At 31.6% G+C, this 24,778-nt stretch overlaps 1 long non-coding RNA gene across 1 annotated transcript; it reads left to right on the top strand.

Annotated features, from left to right (window-relative positions):
- The first annotated feature begins 19,073 nt into the window (after positions 1 to 19,073).
- LOC128556311 (uncharacterized) lies at positions 19,074 to 24,552 on the top strand. Its single transcript, XR_008370569.1, has 4 exons — positions 19,074 to 19,402; positions 20,502 to 20,637; positions 21,242 to 21,410; positions 21,894 to 24,552. It is a non-coding gene; the product is annotated as an uncharacterized LOC128556311 (long non-coding RNA).
- The last annotated feature ends 226 nt before the right edge of the window (positions 24,553 to 24,778 follow it).

The raw sequence follows: 24,778 nt of genomic DNA, 5'->3' as shown, positions 1-24,778 counted from the left end.
GACAGACAGACAGACAGACAGACGGATGGACAGTGACTGACAGATAGATGGACTAGAGGAACGCCATGGTGAAACCAGTACATCCCTCCATACAAATTGGTTGTTTTATGTTTTATCTAATATCTTATAAGTGCATGGATGGGGACATTTCATTATGCACCTATTATTAGATAGGAGTATGATTGACTGGTGCTACAGCGCTATGTTGCAGTTTATTACCATATTCATTTCTTAGTTATAAACAGTAAATTATGATTTTATTAGAACAATATGTGTTCAATATCCACAATGTTGTTGATTTATTGCATTTTTACTCAAATTGCCTCTAACTTGGCCAGTTGTATTGGTAAATGTATCATTTTACTATAGATTTAAAAAAATGTATTATTTTGATAATATGAACAAGTTTTATAAAAATCTGCGCTCAAATTTTTTATAAAACCCTTTTATGTAATCGAATTATCAGCATTTTCTGAATCATTAAAAAGAACATAACAGGAAAAATTTATAGATATTATTGTTAATATTAGAACCTACTAGTATATGCATATGTATGTATTCAAAACAAGTATTATTGAATAGAATGATTGAAGACTGAAATAGATATCTTATGTTCTACTTGATAACCGTCTTATTTGATATTTTCTTTCCGTAAGGGCATACAGGAGTGAGGATGCAAACAAATGACAGTAAAATGAAAATAAGCACGTTGTCACTAAATAATCTTGAAATGGTTTTCATGTATACAAAGTCAAAAAAAATCATAACTCCATAAAACATATGACCCGACATCCGAATTTATTTTTCAAGATGTCTGCCATTTTCGAAAAATGGGGTAGGGGTCGATAATTTTAAATATTTATTTCTGATATTTTTCTGACTGATATATAAAGTGACAATCTACAACTGAATTAAAAGTTTTCAACATAGCACTGTATATTATCTATGAAGTATAAAGGAAAACAAAAAGATCTAAAAAAATATCAAAATCCACCTGTTTTTATACGTTTTTCTCTAAATAAATCTCCTAGATGCACGGTTACCCCAACTGTTTTCTTTCCGCTTTGAAGCTTTTTTGTACATCGTTAAAACAGAAAATATTTTTAATATCTTAACGGCAAAATTTTCTTTGTAGATTTAAATACATTTTTTTTCAATTGAAAATAAAGTGGGTGGGGTAATTACGTTAACATGTAAAATAAAAAGACATTTGTTAGTGACATTTATGCTTATGATACTGATATTACTTTTTATTCATAGTAACCTGTAAGACCTGAAATCCGAACCCTAACCTCTAGTCAGTATATTATACATATTATATACTAAATGCGTGCGGACTTGCAATAATTTGTATAATTTTGCCGTAGGCTCCGACGATAATGACACTATTTTTTTCTAGAAATATAGAGGGCATTACGCATGCTTGCGTGGGTGTGTGCGTCCGTCCGTCCATCCTTCATTCCTTCTGCCCACCCACCCTTCCGTCTAATCTTTAACTAGATTATAAATTTGTCGAACATTGCAAAAACATCTTATGCTTGCTTCAGAGAGATGGATTGTCGTGCGAAGAAACACCAGATCCATATCTGAAAGGTCTATACAATACTTGGTAGAAGGGGTTGGGCAAGAGTCATGACAGATCTTATCCGATTAGTAACTTTAACACTGATTGGGAAATCTGATTTTACTTCCACAATGGTACGGCTAGTGCCATGCAAAACACAAACCCTAAAGTCGACGTTTGGCGAGTAGGCGACATTCAGCATTCCACTTTCCTCATATGTGAAAAACTGAAATCTTGAGTATTAAACATTAGTAAATCCATCACTTGTCTAAGTCACGCGACCATGGCTTTATTGCATTATGGTCAACCCCATATATTTGGTATTATTTTAACTTTTTACCTGAACATGGTCAGCTTTTAACGAGAATTTGCAAGAATTCTCTCCCTTAATTATTGACTGTGTTAAAGCAATTCCCTTCAAATTTGATTGCCTCCCTTACATTAAAAACCATATCAAAACCATTGAATGAAAATAACTCCACCCTTAGCCCCCAAACAATTTTTACGCACGACTTGCATGATTTTTAAATGCCGATCGTCATTGAAATCCGATAATTACCGTACATTTATTTCTACTGCATCATAGAAAGTACTTTTTTCCAATACAGCGATTTTTGTTTTCTTTTGAATTGATATAAACGATAGCATAAAGGTTTCTCCCCTTTTTGCTTTTTTTCCATTCTTTTTCTCATTCTTTTTTACCATGCATCTAGTTAAATTATCGTTGTTTATTTTTTTTTTTTTTTTATTTATTTTTTTTTTTTTAGTTTTCCTCAACCTTTTTACCTTTGTATTTTCATAAGAAGTGTATACTTGAAAATATATCTTATATATACCTATACCATGTCGCAATATATTTGAAACATTATTTTCACTGTATACTCATGTGTCATGTATATGATTTGAGTTAATAAAGTTGTGTTCTGTTCTGTTCTGTTCATTAGCTAAAGTCGTGTCATTCATGACCTAAGTCAATAATTTTTTGTCATGGATTTTGGATTGATGTAATATTTTGCTTTAGGTAATACACGGAAATTAAGCTCGCATGTTACTCCATAGAAAGCAACAAAACATGTAGCCAGTTTTTTATATAAATCATGTTGTTTTATAGATTCATGTAGCAGTATTATTCATAAAAAGATGTAAAACATTTCTGTAAAAAAGAACATTATGTTAGCTTATGATATTGTAAAATCCGTGTTGTCATGTAACAGAAAATAAAAACATTAAATAAATTTCTTTTCTTTTGAAACTTTGAATCCCGCCAAACATTGAAATCTGAAAATTATTTCATAAACGAGCTTTCCCACAAACACATGTATACAAAATAGTTTTTCTCGAGAAAAACGAAACTTGTGTGAAGAAAGATGTATTCCCATTTTGACTGATTGTTCTTGTCCATATAACGGTACTTCTGTTTAACTTTCATGCATAAAAGTTTACTCTTTAAAATATGATAAAATAGCGTAATAAACTAAGCAATACTGTATTTGACAGGCAATGGCAAAGAAAAACCCGAGCAATTTAACAAACTTAAAAAATACATACATGTTACTAAAACACGCACACACATGTTTTATTAACTGGTCTTGATCCAATGTGTTCCGTAGAAATCAAAGAAAGAAAGAATCTATTGAATTATGAATCAAGTTTCAGATTTTTTTCTGATCAGCATTGGTGTATGTGTATCATAGAGATTCTAACTCATTTTTTAAACAATTAGCTCTGATTCATCCTGTCTACTTATTTATAGTGTCTAAGTTACTTGATTATACATAAATCAAATATGCCATTCAGATATGTGTTTGTACATACTATACAATTCAATCATGAAATCAAATTTATCGTGTAAACTAAAGTCTTTAGCTGTAAAGGTGGCTGTTTTTCATGCTTTCCACGAACAAAACCGTGACAAAAAATGTAGATCGTACTAAGAGATAATCCTACCGTGCAAACTCATGGAAAGCATGCCAATTTTTTTCCAAGCTTGGATTTCATTTCTAAAATAATCATGATATTGCGCGTCTGTTAATTTCACCTTTTCTTTGCACATCGTGGAAACCATGCTGTGTCTTTTGTTTAAATAAATGTACACATTCTCTCCACCCCCCCCCCCCCCCCCCCCCCAACCTCTCACCAGCTTTCAATGAGCGCCTAACTTGCAAATTACACTATTTCATTAGAAAATTATTCTTTGAAGTAGTTTTTCTCCGATCGTCGAATGTTTCAATATTCCAAAGATATTTAGCTTTCAGTCGGAGTTCTCATAAACAGTTTGAAGAAAAATCATAGCTCTGTTCTATTCTGTTCTTTTCATTTTTTTCTATATATTTGTTTTTTTTTTCTTTTTTTTTTTACTTAACGTTATTATTTATTATTTCAAAAGACTATATTGAATCGTACGCCAGTTGTTGGTATATGCAGTTCCGTAAATTACCACGGTTTAAGTTACATCAGAACTTCAAGAAATCCAGGTTTTTTGTTTCTTGATGCACTTTGAAGTAAAATGGAAGCAAGAAGCCTTTACCCTATTACACTTAAAATTATATTATTGTATTGTTTATAAAGTCAAGAATACCTACATATGTGATAATAAATTGTCATGCTTTGGAAAATATGATTTATTTGCCTCTAAAGTAAAAGAAATTGAAAAGTTTACTGTTTTTCACTATATGTTTAATATAAGCGACGGTGATACTTTTAAAACAAAATTGGAAGCAAGAAGATGTTTAGTTAGAATAAATGTTTTCACATCAAATTGAAGAGAAGAAATTGAAGTTTAGTGCCATATCTGGTAAAATATTCACAAACCAAAAGACATCTTTGAAATTAATCATTAAAAATAAATTTCCTATATAATCTATTGCTCAAAGTAATATCAATAGGGAAACCAATCTTGATTATCGGATAATTTTCAAGGGGGACAACCTACTATGATAAGCCAGCCGAATATAATAAAAGCTGGGGATGACTGCATAAAAATCAAATGCCTTAACAGTTGTACTCTGTGCTACAAGCCTAAGAATAATCTTGGATTGAAAATAAGTTACCTCACGAAAATATGCATTAAGTTGAGCTTCAGATAGATTAACCTGAAACTTATCTATAAGCTGTTATGGTTTTATGAAACGTCATGACGTCATTTCTGTTTATGGGCGTAAATTTTCAGCACTAACAGCAAGGCACTGGGACCAATTTTGATAATTAGATTAAAATGTTTAAGCAGGGAAAGCTAGGGTGCAACTAAAATAATATTAACATGTGTGTCTTTCTACATAAGATTCATTGACTCGTTGAATTAAAATGATAAAATGCCAGGCAAAGCTTCGCATTTCATTATGTTATTCCACTCCTTCCACAAATTCGATGTAAAATGTTCATTTAATATCCTCTTTATAAAAGATAACTAAAAACATATTATAGTCTAGTCCGATTTTGCAGATATAAGCTTATTTAAGAAGTTACAGGCATTTTGTTAGTATCTGGTCCAACATACTTTTTTAACATGTTTTGGGTATGCTGAATCCAAAAATATATGTTGGCTATCTGGCAAATGCCTCTGAAAGGGTTAAAATGGGGACAAAAATGACCACTGTTTTTAACAAAAAAAATTCCGTCAATATTACTTTATAATACAAATCTTTATCTTTAGATATGTTTAAACAAATTATTTCATGTTATTAATAAGATTGAGTAAACATTTTTCAATAAAATATATCACAAGTTAAAAATGTGAACTTTACGGGGTTCAAAAAGGGGAATTTGAAGACAATTTAGAAAAAAAAATATAAAAAATAACGCTACATCATTTATAGAATAAAAAAATTAGACTAAGTATTAGATTGAAAACTTCCGCTGGAATTTTAATGTCAAAAAGAAAATGATATTTTTGATGAAATGGTTTTGCAGTTTTAAAATAGTCATTTAAGAAAAAATAAACAATGGGGAAGTTAAAACTTAATTAACATGACATTGTCTGTAATGAACAAAATACCATGTAGAACGTATTTTATCCTTGTAAGATCATTTTATTTAATAATCAACTTTTAATACCTTAGCGTCATAATAATTGATGAAAATTAAGTGTGACAGGATTTAAGATTAAGGCTAATGTGAACTTAATTAGTATAAACAATCCAGGTCTCTATCACGATAACAATCTGAGTCAAATCATGTTTTGTTAAAGTCCTTATCTAAACTCTTGTGTTTTACCTGTTCTTCGATGCAAATTAACTCTGACAAGAACACACTCTTTCATGATCATTAAGGTTTTAGAGGTGTCAAGAATACTTCATGAAATCAGGACTTTTCGAAGGATTTTTTACAGGTAGGACAAATTTACATGTATATTTTATTTCTAAATTTTTTTTAGAGATGCTTTGCTTTATATACTTCGTTATATTTTAAAATTTGGTGAAATTGTATTTATTTTAACTTTCAGTATCTGTGATAAGTTCATTTATAAGAATCTGTTAAAGCTAGCTTTCTATATACTATAATTGCTTGTGAATGATAAGTAATAAATATTATTTTGTTTTCATAGGTGTTAAAATATTCCAAAGTAAGAATGGACAAGACTTTGCATTTTAAGAGACCATATCACAGAATGGTGCATCATTTGTCAGGAGGCAAAATCTGACAAAACTTGAAATTAAACAGCCTCAAGGCATAACATCTCTAAAAGAATTTGCTGAATCAAGATTTCTTTTAAAGATTTTTTTCTAAATATGAAGCCATTAGTAGAATTGAAAAAATAGATGAAAATGACAAAATACGTTGTCATAGAAAGTGTTATTCTAATTTTGTTCGCAAAGAACTATTACATACTATTTAGTCAAAGCCAAGTTTAATATAGAATAAACATCAGATAAAGCTGCATCCTCATAAAACTTATCATATACTCCTACTAAATTGGGAAATGGATACGTTCTATCGGGACAAAAAACAAAACAAAACAAAACAAAAAACAACAACAACAAGAAAACATAACTAGTCAGTGATAGTATTTTAAAGGATGCGATTATGACTCTCTGATGTCAACAGAGGGCAAACAACATAAAAATATTTAAATTCTTTTAGATACGGAGTTCGCAAAACCAAGTCGGACAACTCAAATACAGATCTTGCCATAATGTTTCTTATACATGAACGTGGGTATGCTGCAATGAAATCGCAAATACTGCAGCTTTCAGACAGTTGGAACAGATACCGCATACGTACTGAAGAGACTTCTTCAACAATTCTTTGTCATTGAAATCTAGAATATTATCTTTCAATGAAGCCCTACAACGTAAACTGAGAAACCAGTTTTAGTTTGTAACTCCACTACATATATATTCTGATGAAAGGAATGCACTTCTTGTTCTATATGAATGTGCTGCGTCAATGCTTAGAGATGCCAATCATAATATTACTGGTAATAGTGATGAACGGCTGACAGTACAGAAATATAATTCCAGTGATGACTTCTTGTCATTAGTACACGTAGCACTTAAATTAAGGGCTAATTTGTTGTCTCTGGAAGGACATTCTGGACTGAGTGTGACTGAAAATGATTCAGTAAACTGTGTTCCGGAATGTCTGTTCATGTTTCTGTATTTAACGTATGGTGGCCAAGAGCTTCTAGATGAAGAATTTGACCACAAATATCCTGAATCTGATAGGCAAACAAAAATATTAAGTGTAGCACAAGATATTGTTTATGGAGTGAGTGATGGTAAAAAATGGAACCCTAAACACATAGATCTTGCAAGTACATTGCACTAGATGACTAGGTTAAAACATTCAGTTAACCTATTTTATAGTGCAGGACACACATAGAGCTACAGAGACCTACTAATAGTAGACACATCTTTAGCTGAAAAAAAAACCTGGAATCAATGGATCCTGAAACTGGTTATGTTATTCCGCTGACTCTTACTGAGAATGAGATATCGACACATTAAACACTGTTGTTCAAAATTGTATGCATATATCAGGAAGACTGGGACAGTCACATTCAGTTATAACAGTTGACCAGGCTCTTTAATTTAAGCTTGTGGATTTGAAATGGGCAGTGCCCTGGAATGGGTGGTTTCAATGAATTATTTGAAATCTGGTGTAACTTTTTTAGCACTTCCTGCAAATAAAATTGACGTAGTAGATTTTTATCAGAAGCTGATCATGCAATCGCCTACAGAATGACGTTGGTTGTTGGCGTCGGCTTTTAAGAAGAAGAAACTGTTGAAACCACTGCCATTGAACTTAATTTGGATGAATTAAAGGCTAAACGCGAGGAAGCTGACACAAGAATCATTCTCCATGCTGTTCGCTGCAGTAAACGATCAAATTGTAACAATGTTGTTGTTTCTGCCAGAGATACTGACGTATTTGCTCTAACTATGCCACTTGCAGGAAAAAAATGCAACAGGATGGATGATGGCTGGAACAGTGAAACCAAAACGAAAATACATTCAAGTGAACACAGTGTTAAATAAATCCTCAATAACTGAAGAGTTGCGTAGAAATTTATTTGCCTTTCATGCACTCACTGGCTGAGACACAACATCAAATTTCTGTGGAATCTCTAAAGATCTGTATTTGAAGTGTTTACAGCCAGTGCAAAACTGATAGGTCTTGGATATGGACAACTGTCTGATGAAGTAATGAAAAACTGAATATTTTATTTGCAAAATGTACGGCCAAGATGCTGTAAGTACTGACAGTGCTCAAAATGTTAATGTTTGGCAGGTCTATAAGTCCTGAACACATACCTCCAGCCAGTGATGCTTGCTCATTTCACATTAGAAGAGCCCATTATCAAGCCCTGGTTTGAACCAATCAACTGTCCTGAATGCAGACCTGCCTGCACCTTCCGACATGGGATGGAAGGTGGCAGATGACACACTTAAGTCAGTCCTTATTACCCGTGATCCAATTCCTCAAGCTTGTATTGAGTTCATTGCTTGCAAGTGTACACCTGGATGTAGGACCCTCAGATGTAAATGTAAAAGACTGGGCTCTTAAGCACAGATATAAATTATGTATATGCGATAAAAGCATTACCAGCTGTATGAACTCGAGGCATGAAATGAACATGACATTAACATGAAATGGAACTGTGAAAGCAAATATTTCAATCTATATTATTTTGAAATAATTATATGATCAACAATTCAGCTTCTGTCCTATAAAATCATTCCAAATATAAAATTAGTGTACTGTATTTAGAAATAGCTTTGTAATTATAACCAACGTGAATTATTTAATAAACATCTTTTTGGCGAAATAGTCAGGTTATTGTGGATTTTTAAATGCTTTTTTTCTCCTAACGGAGCACACATTTGGATTAAAAGTTATTTATCTTTGAAAAAAGTGTTGTTAATTTAATTTGTTACTATGTTACACATAACTTTGATAAAGAACCCCACATATTTTTGGATAATTGTTTTTACTTTTACATATTTATATTAGAAATATCTTAATTTGGCGGCCATTTTGTTTTCCGCCATTTTGACCTACAAAAAATCATTTGTCAGACGGCCAACATATATTTTTGAATTCAGCATACCCAAATTATACTAAAAAAGTATATGGGACCAAATACTAACAAAATGCCTGTACCTCTCACATTTATTGAAATCTGGACTATTATGGCATGAACGTTACAAATTTACAAAATGCAGAGCAAAAAGATGCAACAAAATGCAGAGCAACGAGCAACTAAAGGGCCAGGCGGGACGAACCAGAAGATAAGTGTCAGTGACTTTTACGAACAGTGAAAATGTCGTTTAATGAAGTCATTTCTGGTAGAGTCTAACTGTTCTAGTTACTAACCAAGAAGCAATTGACGACCACTTTAACACAAACGTGATAATTACACTGTTTGCGTTGGTGGACTATTGTCATTTAAGGTTTGTACGTTCTAGCTACTAACCAAGAAGCAATTGACGACCACTTTAACACAAACGTGATAATTACACTGTTTGCGTTAGTGGACTATATTGTCATTTAAGGTTTGTACGTTTTACGTAATTGAGACGTAATTATGGCTTTCTCATAAATCGCATCGCTCTCATTCTGCATATTTTCCCTGTCATCTTTTCAGCGTACATGATATTGGTATGATTTTGATTGATAATTTGACACAATAATGTTTTTATTTAAGTTAGCAAATCGTCTGCGATTGTTTCTATGAAATGTTTACATATCCATTTGGTTTAAAAGAATGCATAGATTGTAAATCAATGAGCTGGATAAATCAGGGAAGTGGAATATAAATCTTGAAAAACAAAAAAACATTTTCTTACATTGAAGTCTATAAGTTCATATATAAATTTGTTTTCAAATAACAAACTACAAAGAGGAATTTAATGTCACTCGTTAAAATTGTTATATTAGCAATATGTCTTGATGCAAACACCTAGAAAAGTATTCGTAAAGTTTACTATCAATAGACTATTGCGTATAATACTGATATATTGAAATCCTCTTTCCAAATATTATAATGAAAAGATAACGATTTACGCGGTGAAATATAACAATGAATTTAAATGAAGGGTAAAATACCATAACTCTAGTGAGTAATTATCCCGTAGTGTTGTTAATATTTCGCATTTTTTACATTTTAAGATTTTAGAAAAAGAACCACATTGTAGGAATTCGAAGTAACTTGAAACAACGGTAGATGAAAACATACAAACTGAAAATAATACAAACGCAATAATTTTTTCTTGAATTGATATCAAATTAATTCCGACTTAATTTAAGAGATACATGGAGTAGCATTCAAGAGATTCAGTGATACTATTTAGTACCATTATGTTCTTTTCAAACAAATGTTTAAGTGTGGGCATCAGTCAGATCTAGTTTTAAACAGCATTTTAAAAGTTACTCAACAACGTTAGAAATTAAAGAGTACTGTTGATTTAAATGAAAACGCAATTTACAGCATTTCCATGAATATAAATGTAATGACTCAGTGTTTTTATTCTATTTTATTTTCTTGTGCTTTGGAAATTATGAAGTGAACTAAATACGTCTGTATAACAGTATTTTGATTATGATGCTGCTAGGTTACACATTCAATAAACTCTCATGGACATGCTCAGTTAAACAAAGTCTGCTAGTATTTTAACTCTCATGGACATGCTCAGTTATACAAAGTCTGGTAGTATTTTAACTCTCACGGACATGCTCAGATAAACAAAGTCTGCTAGTATTTAACTCTCACGGACATGCTCAGTTAAACAAAGTCTGCTAGTATTTAACTCTCACGGACATGCTCAGTTAAACAAAGTCTGCTAGTTTTTAACTCTCACGGACATGCTCAGTAAATCAAAGTCTGCTAGTATTTAACTCTCACGGACATGCTCAGTTAAACAAAGTCTGCTAGTATTTAACTCTCACGGACATGCTCAGTTAAACAAAGTCTGCTAGTATTTAACTCTCACGGACATGCTCAGTTAAACAAAGTCTGCTAGTATTTAACTCTCACGGACATGCTCAGTTAAACAAAGTCTGCTAGTATTTTAACTCTCACGGACATGCTCAGTTAAACAAAGTCTGCTAGTATTTTAACTCGGTTGCATTCTGTGCTTCCAAAGACGTTTGTAAGCAGAAACGGCGGAGAAAACTAATGAGTAGAAAGATAATTGACATTTGTAAAACAGAACAATGAAACACAATATTCTGATAAAAATGATATTCGCAGTGATATATACCTTGATGCATTCTCAGCACTCTGAGTTCGGGTAACGCGATACTATCATGATTTAAAAGTCATTGTCATGATCGTCGAAGACAACTTTATTGATGTCTAATTATTACGTCTTAACAGGACACCACAATACATAAATAAGCTAAACATATACACATTCTGTTGGTAGAATGAATATACAAATGTATCTATCAGTAAAATTCTATTTTTGATAAGAAATATTAGCAAACATCTGTCAGTGTTTGGCGTTATGTTATAAATCTGAGTACTTTCATGATCCAAAATACAAAAAAAAGCTTGCTCTACAGTTACAACACCATTTTGTAACGTCAACAACGGATACAATTTCAGCTATACATGAATTTTCAATTTGATACAAGTTTAAGGGTACATAGGTCGATCACCAATACCTTTTATTTTTATCAATAGAATTTGATTCGTCCACTTTTTACAGGATGCGTTATTCTCTGTTATCTAAACGATTGTCATGTCAAATTCAAACAGGAAATAATTCCCTGATAGTCATCAACACTACTCGATCAATCGTAATAAAGCTTTCATGTATCATTTCAATGATCAATTTAAGTATTACACTGATAACGGAAGGCTATGCTAATAAAAGCAATTACGACTATAAATATATCCCTTATGCATAATTATGAAGTTGAATTATGTGCTAGAATTTAATATCATAAAGATATATTGTTATATAGATTCAAACATCTGATGTACAGTAAAACGTTGCTTTGCAGCAACAATGTATGCTCAAGAGAACCCTTTGCACTGATATGCGTGATAGATAAAAATTTAGTATCAATATGTAATTGCCGCTATGGTATATTGTTATATAGATTCAAACATCTGATGTACAGTAAAACGTTGCTTTGCAGCAACTATGTATGCTCAAGAGAACACTTTGCACTGATATGCGTGATAGATAAAAATTTAGTATCAATATAAAATTGCCGCTATGGCATACTATCGTTTACAGTATATTGAATTGTATGCAGATGAAAGGTAACTCTCAATTTATGATTGTAGCAAGTCATGATATTGCATTGTATGTTATTTAGTGGTACTATTTTTCAAAGTCAGCCAAGCAAAAGTATTTCATCCAAAGCTCATTCATATACATTGAGCAAGAATGATTATATCTGATTTTGTCATAAGACTGAAGTTCATAATCTGTTGTTTTTTCTATATTTCCTGATAAACTCTACATGAAAGAAAAATCTATTGAGAACAGTCTTGTACCTCGAATTTTTATTAGTTTAATTATATTGTAAAATAGTAAAAACTAATGGAGTAAATCTAATAGCATATACTGTATCATGTCTTAAGAAGCGATATTTTGATGTTTCTTCAATTAACAAATGCTTATAAAGTTGATGGAATAAAGCCAAAACAAAACTTTTCCATCAAGATACTATAGGAAAATGAAGTACAAGATCTATGTTAATAATATATAGTTGCCACGGGACGTTAATAATATAAAGTTGTCACGAAACGTTAATTATATACGGTTGCCTCGAGACGTAAATAATATAAAGATGTCATTTTACGTTCATAAGACACGGCTGCAACGGGACGTTGATAATATACAGTTGCCACGGGACATTAATAGGATACGGTTGCCACGGGACGTTGATAATAAACAGTTGTTACATGACGTTAATAAAAAATATGCAATTTCAATGGTAATAATATGCAGTTGCCACGAGACGGTAAAATATACAGTTGTCATGAGCCGTTGATAATATGTAGTTGCCTCGGGACCTTAATAATATACGGTTGCCACGGTGATTCTATATAGTTACCATGGGGCGTTTTATTTCCAACTTTTTCAAGCAAACTTACGTTCCTGTTTCCTCTTTCTGTAATGCTTGTTAAGAAAAATCAAGGACAGCTGTTTCTTCTATCCGTAATGATTGCTTAGCAAATATACATCAGTTGTTTCCTCTATCCGTAATGGTTGCTAAAGGTCCGGAGGTCACGACCTATTTTTCTATTTGATCCCAATGCTTGGTTTACATAGCTTCAAGCATTATTCAGAAAGGAGTTAACATAGGGAAGCTCCTAAAACGACATAACAAAAAGGCGTACCGACATGACCTTAAATAGAGAGGTTCCGAAAACGAGATAGCATAGCCAGACACCATTGAAAACGATTAAAACAAACGGGAAAGAAATTCAGTTAACATAGAAAGGTACCGAAAACGAGTTAACATAAAAGGTACCGAAAACGAGGTACCGAAAACGACTTCAAATAAAAGGTACCGAAAATGAATAAACAAAGTGAGGTACCAAAAACGAGTGAACAATGAGAGGTACCGACAACGACTTATCACAAAGAGGTACCGAAAGCGATCGAACAAAGAGAGAAACTTACAACAAGATTTGTAATTTCAGGAGCAATGTCAAATATAAATAAAGCATATTGATTTGCAAAGTTCTAATTGTTGATATTAATTTTACTTTAACAGAAAAAAAGCAAAATGTCATCGAAATACAACATAAATTTAAATAAATGACAAGAAAAACATGATCGATTTTACAATGCAGTTTTTATTGTAAGGAATTGTTTGGTAAATGTATTAGTTCGGCTAAAAGCTTGTCTTTTCACCTCAGTTTCTCTTAAGGGATATACAGAGCAATCAGAAAACAAAGCGACGTAACACGGTTAATGATCAATTAAGTCAGCCGTTTAACAATTGCGCAAATAAATCTGAAAATAACGAAGAATAATTGATTACTCAAATCACAAAATAGAAACCGATTCCAATATGATCGTGCTTTGAAGATTTCAGAAGGGCTGAGATTATATCGAAAGCATCTTCAACCGGGTAATTTCGCTAGGTTTGATAGGTATCGCCTGCATTTGTGTCGCGGCATTTGACAATACTCTTATTAATATAACTGAACATTAGGGTAGTTGAGTAACAAAAGGAATTGATTTCATTTCATGTGTTAGTGTCCTAAACTAATTTATTGTTTAAGAAAATCAGCAGTAGCTTAATGCTCTCTATTTGAAGAACTGATTTTCATTTTCAACATAAACATTGTGGCGTGATATTACTGCATTTTCGATATCGTAAACGTTCGGGTAAAATTATTTATTAGTCTTAAAAATTTTGACTTGACACCATTTTTTTGTATGATCACTCGTGAAAATATAGCATCTGGTGTTAAATCAAAAGCATCATTTGTCATCATTAAACCCGTTGTTACAGACTAATCTCAAAACAAGAATGTTTCCTTAAAATAATCCATCATTACCAAGAAACGTTAGAAACATGAAAATATATATATGTGTTGAAAGCATATATATAGATATATATTTTTTCGAAATTTGAATAATTAAATCGAGTCTAATTTAAATGCAGATAGTTCATCATAACAGCAATGACTGTTGGTTTCAAAATTTCAATTCTGGTGTATGACGTTTTGAAAATTGAAAAAAAAAGTGAAGAACCAGTATGAAAAGATGTGTGTTATTTGTTTTGTCATGTTTTTGATAACAAATATGTATACATGGATGCATAGAAATTTATACATAAAGTACCACAGTTAGAAGTGACATTGAACTACGACATGCACATAGGTCTCATGTGTGACACCCATTCTCATCACCATATACATTGTACGATTTAATTGTTTTTTATGGCAGCAGGTAGCCTGTCATCTCACCATTAGGAACATTTGTGACAAATTACCGAAAACTAAAAAAAAATGAATGACTAATTTATGGCTTTGGCAAGTTCTTGTCAACAGATGTATAGAAGGAAGGGCACAGACAGACAGAAGGATGGGTAGTGATGGACACATGGATGGACTAGAGGGACGGCATGGTGAAACCAGTTCATCCCTCCATACAAATTGGGTGTTTTATGTTTTATCTAATATCTTATAAGTGCATGGGTGGGGGACTTTCATTAGGCACCTATTATGAGATAGGAGTATGATTGACTGGTGCTACTGCGCTATGTTGCAGTTTATTACCATATTCATATGTGTTCAATATCCACAATGTTGTTGATTTATTGCATTTTTACTCAAATTGCCTCTAACTTGGCCAATTTTATTAGTAAATGTATCATTTTACTATAGATTGAAAAAAAAAAACTGTATGATTTTGATAATATAAACAATTTTTATAAGAATCTGCACTTTTATAAAATCCTTTTCTGTAATTGAATTATGAGCATTTTCATTAAAATGTGGGTGGGGTAAGTGTTAATTCAGAACATAACATAAGAGGAAAACTTTATAGATGTTATTGTTAATATGAACCTATGCACATGTATGTATTCAAAACAAGTACTATTGAATAGAATGATTGAAGACTGAAATAGATATTTTATGTTCTATTTGATAACCATCTTATTTGATATTTTCTTTCCGTAAGGGCATGCAGGAGTGAGGGTGCAAACAAATGCCAGTAAAATGAAAATAAGCACGTTGACCCATGATTTTTTTCTCAAAATAAACTTAGATTGAAATGATTTTCATGTATACAAATTCTAAAAATCATAATCTACAACTGAAATAAAAGTTTTCAACATAGCACTGTATATTATCTATGAAGCATAAATGAAAACAAAAAGAACTAAAAATATCAAAATCCACCAGTTTTTAAACGTTATTCTCTAAATAAATCTCCTACATGCACGGTGACCCCAACCTTTTTCTTTCAATTTTGAAGCATTTTTGTGTATCATTGAAACAGAAAATATTTTTTAAATCTTAACAGCAGAATTTTCTTTTTAGATTTAAATACATTTTCCCATTGAAAATAAAGTGGGTGGGGTATTTATGTCAACATCTAAAAAGAAAAGACATCTGTTAGTGACATTTATGCTTATATGATACTGATATTACCTTGTATTCATAGCAACATGTAAGACCTGAAATCACAACCCTAACCTCTAGTCAGTATATTATACATATTATACACTAAATGCATGCTGACATGCAATACTTTTCGTAATTTTGCCGTGCGCTCAACCTTTTAACCTTATTTTTTATCAATAGAATTTGATTTCCATGAGAATAAACGTGCACTATTTATAGAATGCGTTATTCTTTGTTATCTGAATGTCATGTCAAATTCAAACAGGAAATAATTCCCTGATAGTCATTTACAATGCTTGATCATTCGTAATAAAGCTTTCATGAACCATTTCAATGAACAATGTAAGTATTACACTGATGACGGAATGCTATGCTAATAAAAGCATTTACGACTATATGTATATCCCTTATGCATAATTATGAAGTTGAATTATGTGCTAGAAAACCTGCTTAACAGCTTAATATCACAACGATATAATGTTATACAGATTTAAACATCTGATATACAGTAAAATGTTGTTTCGCACCAACTGTGTATGCTAAAGAGAACACTTTGTACTGATATGCGCGATAGATCAAAAATTTAGTATCAGTATGAAATTGCCGCTGTGCTATACTGTCGTTTACAGTATATTGAATTGTACGCACATGAAAGGTAAATCTCAGTTTATGACTGCAGCAAGTAATGATATTGCATTGTATATTATTTAGTGGTATTATTTTTCAAAGTCAGCCAAGCAAAAGTATTTCATCCAAAGCTCATTCATATACATTGAGCAAGAATGATTATATCTGATTTTGTCATAAGACTGAAGTTCATAATCTGTTGTTTTTTTTTATATTTTCTGATAAATTCTGCATGAAAGAAAAATCTATTGAGAACAATCTTGTACCTCGAAGTTTTATTATTTTCATTATATTGTAAAATAGTAAAAACTAATGGAGTAAATCTAATAGCATATACTGTATCATGTCTTAAGAAGCGATATTTTGATGTTCTTCAATTAACAAATGCTGATAAAGTTGATGGAATAAAGCCAAAACTAAACATTTCTATCAAGATATTATAGGAAAATGAAGCACAAGATCTATGTTAATAATATATAGTTGCCACGGGACGTTAATAATATAAAGTTGTCACGGAACGTTAATAATATACGGTTGCCACGAGACATAAATAATATAAAGATGTCTTTTTACGTTCATAAGACACGGTTGCAACGGGACGTTGATAATATACAGTTGCCACGGGACGTTGCCACGGGACGTTGATAATAAACAGTTGTTACGTGACGTTAATAATATGCAATTTCAATGGTAATAATATGCAGTTGCCACGAGACGGTAAAATATACAGTTGTCATGAGCCGTTGATAATATGTAGTTGCCTCGGGACCTTAATAATATACGGTTGCCACGGTGATTCTATATAGTTACCACGGGGCGTTTTATTTCCAACATTTTCAAGCAAACTTACGTTTCTTTTTCCTCTTTCTGTAATGCTTGCTAAGAAAAATCAGACAGCTGTTTCTTCTATCCGTACTGATTGCTTAGCAAATATACATCAGTTGTTTCCTCTATCCGTAATGGTTGCTAAAGGTCCGGAGGTCACGACCTATTTTTCTATTTGATCCCAATGCTTGGTTTACATAGCTTCAAGCATTATTCAGAAAGGAGTTAACATAGGGAAGCACCTAAAACGACATAACAAAAAGATGTACCGAAATGACCTTAAATAGAGAGATAGCATAGCCAGACACCATTGAAAACGATTAAAATAAACGGGAAACAAATTCAGTTAACATAGAAAGGTACCAAAAACGAGTTAACGTAAAAAGGTACCGAAAACGAGGTACCGAAAACGACTTCAAATAAAAGGTACCGACAATGAATAAACAAAGTGAGGTTTACCGAATACGAGTGAACAATGTGAGGTACCGACAAGACTTATCACAAAGAGGTACCGAAAGCGAGTGAACATAGAGAGAAACTTTGATTACAAGATTTGTAATTTCAGGAGCAATGTCAAATATAAATAAAGCATATTGATTTGTAATGTTCTAATTGTTGATATTAATTTTACTTCAACAGAAAAAAAGCAAAATGCCATCGAAATACAACATAAATTTAAATAAATGACAAGAAAAACATGATCGATTTTACAGTGCAGTTTTTATTGTAAGGAATTGTTTGGTAAATGTATTAGTTCGGCTAAAAGCTTGTCTTTTCACCTCAGTTTCTCCTAAGGGATAAACAGAGCAATCAGAAAACAAAGCGACGTAACACGGTTAATGATCAATTAAGTCAGCCGTTTAACATTGCGCAAATAAATCTGAAAATAATGAGGAATAATTGATTACTCAAATCACAAAATAGAAAACGATTCCAATATGACCGTGCTTTGAAGATTTCAGAAGAGCTGAGATTATATCGAAAGCATCTTCAACCGGGTAATTTTGCTAGGTTTGATAGGTATCGCATGCATTTGTGTCGCGGCATTTGACAATACTCTTATTAAAATAACTGAACATTAGGGTAGTTGAGTAACAAAAGGAATTGGTTTCATTTCATGTGTTAGTGTCCTAAACTCATTTATTGTTTAAGAAAATCAGCAGTAGCTTAATGTTCTCTATTTGAAGAACTGATTTTCATTTTCAACATAAACATTGTGGCGTGATATTACTGCATTTTCGATATCGTAAACGTTTGGGTAAAATTATTTATTAGTCTTTAAATATTTTAGCAAGCGTATTGACTTTACACTATTTTTTTGTATGATCACTCGTGAAAATATAGCATCTGGTGTTAAATCAAAAGCATCATTACAGACTAAATTCAAAACAAGAATGTTTCCTTAAAATAGTCCATCATTACCAAGAAACGTTAGATACATGAAAATATATATATGTGACGTCGTCTTTGAAAACCGGTCCAGATGCGGCATGACGTAATATCGAGAAACGACGTTTAGAGTTGCGCCAAGTTTACGCGCGCAGCTTTCTTACACATGTTTTAATTAGCAAAAGTTTGACCGTTAAAGTACGACTGCTTGTTACATGATTGATGACAGCCTACTACAGAAAGAATATTTAGACATCAGACCTGTAAAAAAAATAGTGGTATTACGCCTGAGACAAAATACTTCGTTCAAAATCAGTTGTTTCCCCTTCGCTACTGTATGTTTCCGGTTTCGGATTTTATCAGAGAAGCATGTGAAGTTTACTTTTGTTTAACTACCTTTTGTTCAACGATGAAGGGATCTGAGACTTGTAATACTGTTTACTGATTTGGTAAGTACCGATTATAAACAGTTGTTAATGTAGATTCTCTAAAATATTTGAAACTTTCACTGAAATAAGTCTGTCTTTTTACCCGGAAGTGAATCCAAAACATACCGAGAGAAAATTATTAAATTTATCTTGTGGCCACTAAACACAGATGATTTCATTATGCCTGTGTATTTAATATAAAATGGCCAGTTGGGTTGTCACAAAGATTATTGAAGGCAGGCAGCTTCTTACTCAAGGTGACCAGGATTCATCAAATTATTTCATTGTCCATAGTAAGCATTACAATGGAAAAATACAAAATACATGTAGCTATAATAATTAATAAATTTGATGCAGACTTATAGATGCCTGCCTATGTCACATCATTCTCGAAAAGTCCCCTCTCACAGTAGTAGCAAAGGTATTTTAAAAGGAATATGTAGATGTCCGGTAACCGGACGCCTACCCTGCATTCTAGCAGTCCGGCAACAAGACGACTAGCCTCTCCGCAAATGTTTTTCTAGCTGTTCGGCAATCATTTTATATATGAATACTGTAATGAATAAATTTATTGTATCATATTTTTTTTGGCATACTAAGGTTTGAATATTCACATGTAAGGCTTATTCAGAAAATATTTTAAAATTGATTACCAGACGCCTAGAAAACCCCTATAGGATACGGATAGGCTAGGCGTCCTGTTACCGGTTGGCTAAAACACTGGCTATATATAGGTTTCGGGTTTTACCGGATGTCTAGACGCTTCCATTTATAAAATGGTAACTGTTTTTGCTTGGGTCTCATAAGTCCTGTTATTTCTGTCTGGTGACTACTCTCTTTCCATTATTGTTGATTCAGAATGTTTTGTAACAGGATGATTGTAATATGGATAGTGGGAATTTATGCTATTAATGAAATCTTTTTATTTTTTAAATTTTTGAGCCTTGCTGTGTGTAAAACAATTTATGATCCTTTAAAAAATAGATTCATAGTATAATAACTTTTAAAGTATTTTGTGGTAATTAAGTTAATGAAACCTTTCACAATCACATTATTAATTAAATATTCAGTTTTTGATTTTTAGTGATGTTTACAGTACATGTATTATATCTTCTTTCAGATAATATTCCTTGTTCCTTTGATGGTTCATTCCACTACAGCTGGTTCATATACCCTACAACAGCCAGGAAATTGGTCTGTTTACTTTAAGATCTGAAGAAAATGAAACATATTTTGGATGTGCTTTGAGGAATCAGGTAAGTAACATGCAGCTAATGGCTCCTATTATAATTTTAATGCAATATATTATTTAATTATACCTCTGTCTAGGTTTTGTTGGAGCCTATACAAAATAAGTCTACTTCTACACTAATGATTTGTACAATGTATGTACATGTACTATGACTATTGAATGGCTTAAACTGACAAAAACTGGCATTATTGAAATTTCATTTCACAATCCGGTTTGAGGAGGATCAGTTTGTGAAAAGTCTTCGTTACATTGGCTATTAGCCTGAGAAAAGTCTGTGGCACTCAATAAGTACATGGATAATTTGAATGCTTAACACTACATGTACATGTGTATAAGTTGATATCTCATTAAATTGTAGAAGAGTTCTAAATAATAGGAATTTTAATTAATTATTGAAGTAAATCAATTAATTGTAATTTAGTTTAATTGTAATGTGATTATTTTCAATTTCAATTAACCCATTCTTGACTTAGAAATTGTGATGTGATTGAATTTTTTTACCAGTTTTATTGCACCAAGAATATGGATTAGAATGAAGGCTGTAAAGGTTCCTGAGATACATGAAGATAACAGATACTTTTACCAAAGACTTTTAAATCTTTTTTCAGGAAGGCAAGTGTTTCCTCTTGTTTATGAAAGAAACTCAGTTGGTTAAGGGGCAGACAACTTGTGAGCATGGTACATCACTACCTGTATTGGTATTCCATTTTGACAATGCTGCTAGCTAGAATAGAAATAACATCTTGCTGTGGTATGGTCTGTGGAGAGTTTTACTAGGTAACAACCATTTTTTATAGCTGTTAAAACAGTGTATACTTTTAACTCTTAGGCTGAATGAGGCAGCTATGTCTGCCTTTGCAACCAGTGCAGATCAAGATCAGCCTGCACATCTGTGCAGTCTGATCTTGATCTGCAGTGTTTGATATTTAGTCAGCAAATTTTCTATGAGAATTCCCTATAAGCTATAAATGGTACTGTCTCTATTTAAGATGGAGTAGTCCATTTTGCAAATTTAGCAGGTTAAGGGTTAACACAGTAAATGCAAAAAATGTGTTTTAGAACATCCTATTTGCAGTAATCAAAATTTACAAACAAAGTACATTTTATATACTGACAGCTCGCTGTTGTCAGTCTGTCAATATTTTAGAGCATTGGTTGTAAGAATCATCTATTATCAAATAGTGATAACTCTGCTTTTATTAAATAAAGCGACTCCCAGGTTAATTTTTTAAAATAAAATGTTTTACTTATTTGTTACAGGATATCACAGATCGATTGAATATTCAACAATGATCACAGACCATGCAAAGTTTGAATCTGACTTGCACTTTTGAATTTAGAAGAATCTGTGGAGGAGGGTGAATGCTGAGACCTTTAATAATACATGATATTGCTGACACAGTGTGTCAGTCATCAAAGAAAGGTCATAACATTGCACAGTTGGTCAACAATGATTTAAATCCTGTCACATTCTACCAGTGGAGAAATATCTTATCACAATATTTTAAACTTTTGAAGAAGATAACTAAGTATTACCACTTTACCATGTCTGCAGAAACACCTGGATTGTTAGTGTTAAAAGTGACAGTCCAGTTGAGACAATAACTTGCTATATATACTCCCCCTTGCCAAACGAATATTACTGACATGGAATGACCCAAGCCTGACAATGGTACCTGTATGAACTCCTAAGAGAATAGTATTTGTCTGAAAAGTCAAAGGAGTCTGTTTGTCCAGACCACTTGAACTGAAAACTGAAATTGTGATTGACGAGGATTTTTCTGAGAACTGAAAAAAGGAAGTGAATATAAAAGATAGAAATTGTTGTTGAATTCAAACGTTTTAATACACAACACTTTAGCCTGTTTTGCTGTTCATATAGATGTGTTTAGCTGTTAAGGTTAAACATCGAGTTAAGGTTGTAGTTTCAGTTACCTACATTAAAGTATTGGCTGGAAAAAAATATTTACTTTTCACCAGAGCTTGTAGCAGTGTAACCTTCATCAAAAGTTAAGCTATTGTGTTAATTATTAAAGTATTTTTAGAAAAAAGGAATTTAGTATGTATGTTGCCATGGTAACATAATTCAAATTATATTTCATTGAAATTATGGATTTGTATTTCAATAAGGGGTCTACAGTATATAATGTAATGGTAAAAGAATGTTCACTTTCTTCAGTATTGTCAGTTATAACTAGCCAGTGAAAAAAACAGATTATGAGGAAAGGGATGACTGAAATGTTTATTCTTACGATAACTACTTTTGTTACTTCTTTTGTTTTGTTATGTTAAAGTTTTTTATGTGAAATTTTCAGATTTCTTTCCTGAATACTTATACTTTAAAATATTTAACTTATTAGAAATACTTTTTTAAAATAAGCTCTTGTTTTTAGGTATTATAGTAGGAAAAGGGAATTTAAAACATATGTCACCATGGTAACACAATTTTCTTAGAAAATATGGAAAAATTTTAATTAGCTGTACTTTCTAGTATTCTACTTTAAAATAAGCATAAACAATAAAAAAATCAATAGTAATATATGTTTCATTTATTCAAAATAGTCATTTATTACCAGCAGGTAAAAGGCAAGTTATGAAGAAACAATGACAGAAATGTCTTATTCTTATAGTTATTACTCATGTTACAAACGCTGTCATAAAACAAAACATTTTAATTTTTTTAACATGGGATTTTGAGATAATATTTTTGAATACACACCACTTGATAATATTCAAGTTATCTGAAACACTTTTCCAAATTTAGCTCTTTTTTAAAGTATTATTATAGAAAATAGAATCGAATGCATATGTTGCCATGGTAACATAATTTAATAATGTTTTTATAGAAAATGTGAAGGACTTTAGCCAGCTAGATGTTTGCACTTTAAGTGAATATCTAAATATTCTTTGTAAAAGAAGATTCATTTATTTAAAAATAGCCAGTGATTACCAAAAAGTGAAAACACAAACTGAAGAAACAACGACTGAAATAGTTTATTCTTGTGGCCATTACCCGTGTTACGAAATCTGTCATAAAACCAAACATTTTATATCTTTTCCCATAAAATTTTCAAATTTTACTTTCGAATACATATACTTCGGAATATTCAACTTATAAGAAACATTATTTCAAATTAAGCTTCTATTTTTAAGTTCTATTGTAGTAAAAGGAATTTAATGCATATGTTGCCATGGTAACACAATTTGAATAATGTTTTCATAGAAAATATGAAAGATTTTAATTAGCTGTGTTTTTGTGTTTTAAGTAAGCATCACAAGAATAAAATTTCATAGTAAAAGAAGGTTCATTTTTCCCAAAATAGTCATTTATTACCAGTATCTAAAAGACAAGTTATGAAGAAACAATGACAAATCTAACTTATTCTTATGGTTATTACCCATGTTACAAAAACTTGTCATAAAACCAAACATTCTTAATATTTTCATGTGAAATTTTCAGAATATTTTTATAAATACATAGGCCTTCTAATATTTTACTTTTTAAAGTCCTTACTTTAAGTGAACAAGTTTTTTTAAAGTTTTATCATAGAAAAGGGAATTTAATATATTTGTTGCCATGGTAACACAATTTGAGAAATATTTTTATAGAAATTGTTGTAGATTTTAGTTGATTATCATTTTGTGTAATAAGAAGGGATCTAATATATATCATGCAATTGTAACAGAAGATAAATTTATTTCAGAATTATTAACCATTACCTGTAAGTGAGAAATAAACTAGAAAGAAAGAATAACTGAAATGTTCTGTTTTTATTTTTAATATCTATGTTACAAAATCTGTCATAAAACTGACAATTTTGAAGATTTTCATCTGAAATTTTCAGGATTTATTTCTGAATGGGTATACTTTCTAAATATGCAAAAACCTGAAAATGTCAAATTTCCTCATCTGGACCCATTTTCTCAGTCATGGTCACATATATGTGTTGAAAGCATATATATAGAGATATATTTTTTCGAAATTTGAATAATTAAATCGAGTCTAATCACTGCGAAAAATATGTGCATATACGGGAGTATACGGTCCCGTATATGTCTAATATACGAATATCATATAAAAGGTATCTTTCCTGAAAGTGTGATCAAAACCTACGCCTTAAACATACTTTTGGACCTTGACAATC

This window comes from Mercenaria mercenaria, chromosome 4 (genome assembly GCF_021730395.1).
Source record: "Mercenaria mercenaria strain notata chromosome 4, MADL_Memer_1, whole genome shotgun sequence".
Taxonomy (NCBI): Eukaryota; Metazoa; Mollusca; class Bivalvia; order Venerida; family Veneridae; genus Mercenaria; species Mercenaria mercenaria.
This window is presented reverse-complemented; position numbering and strand designations above follow the sequence as displayed.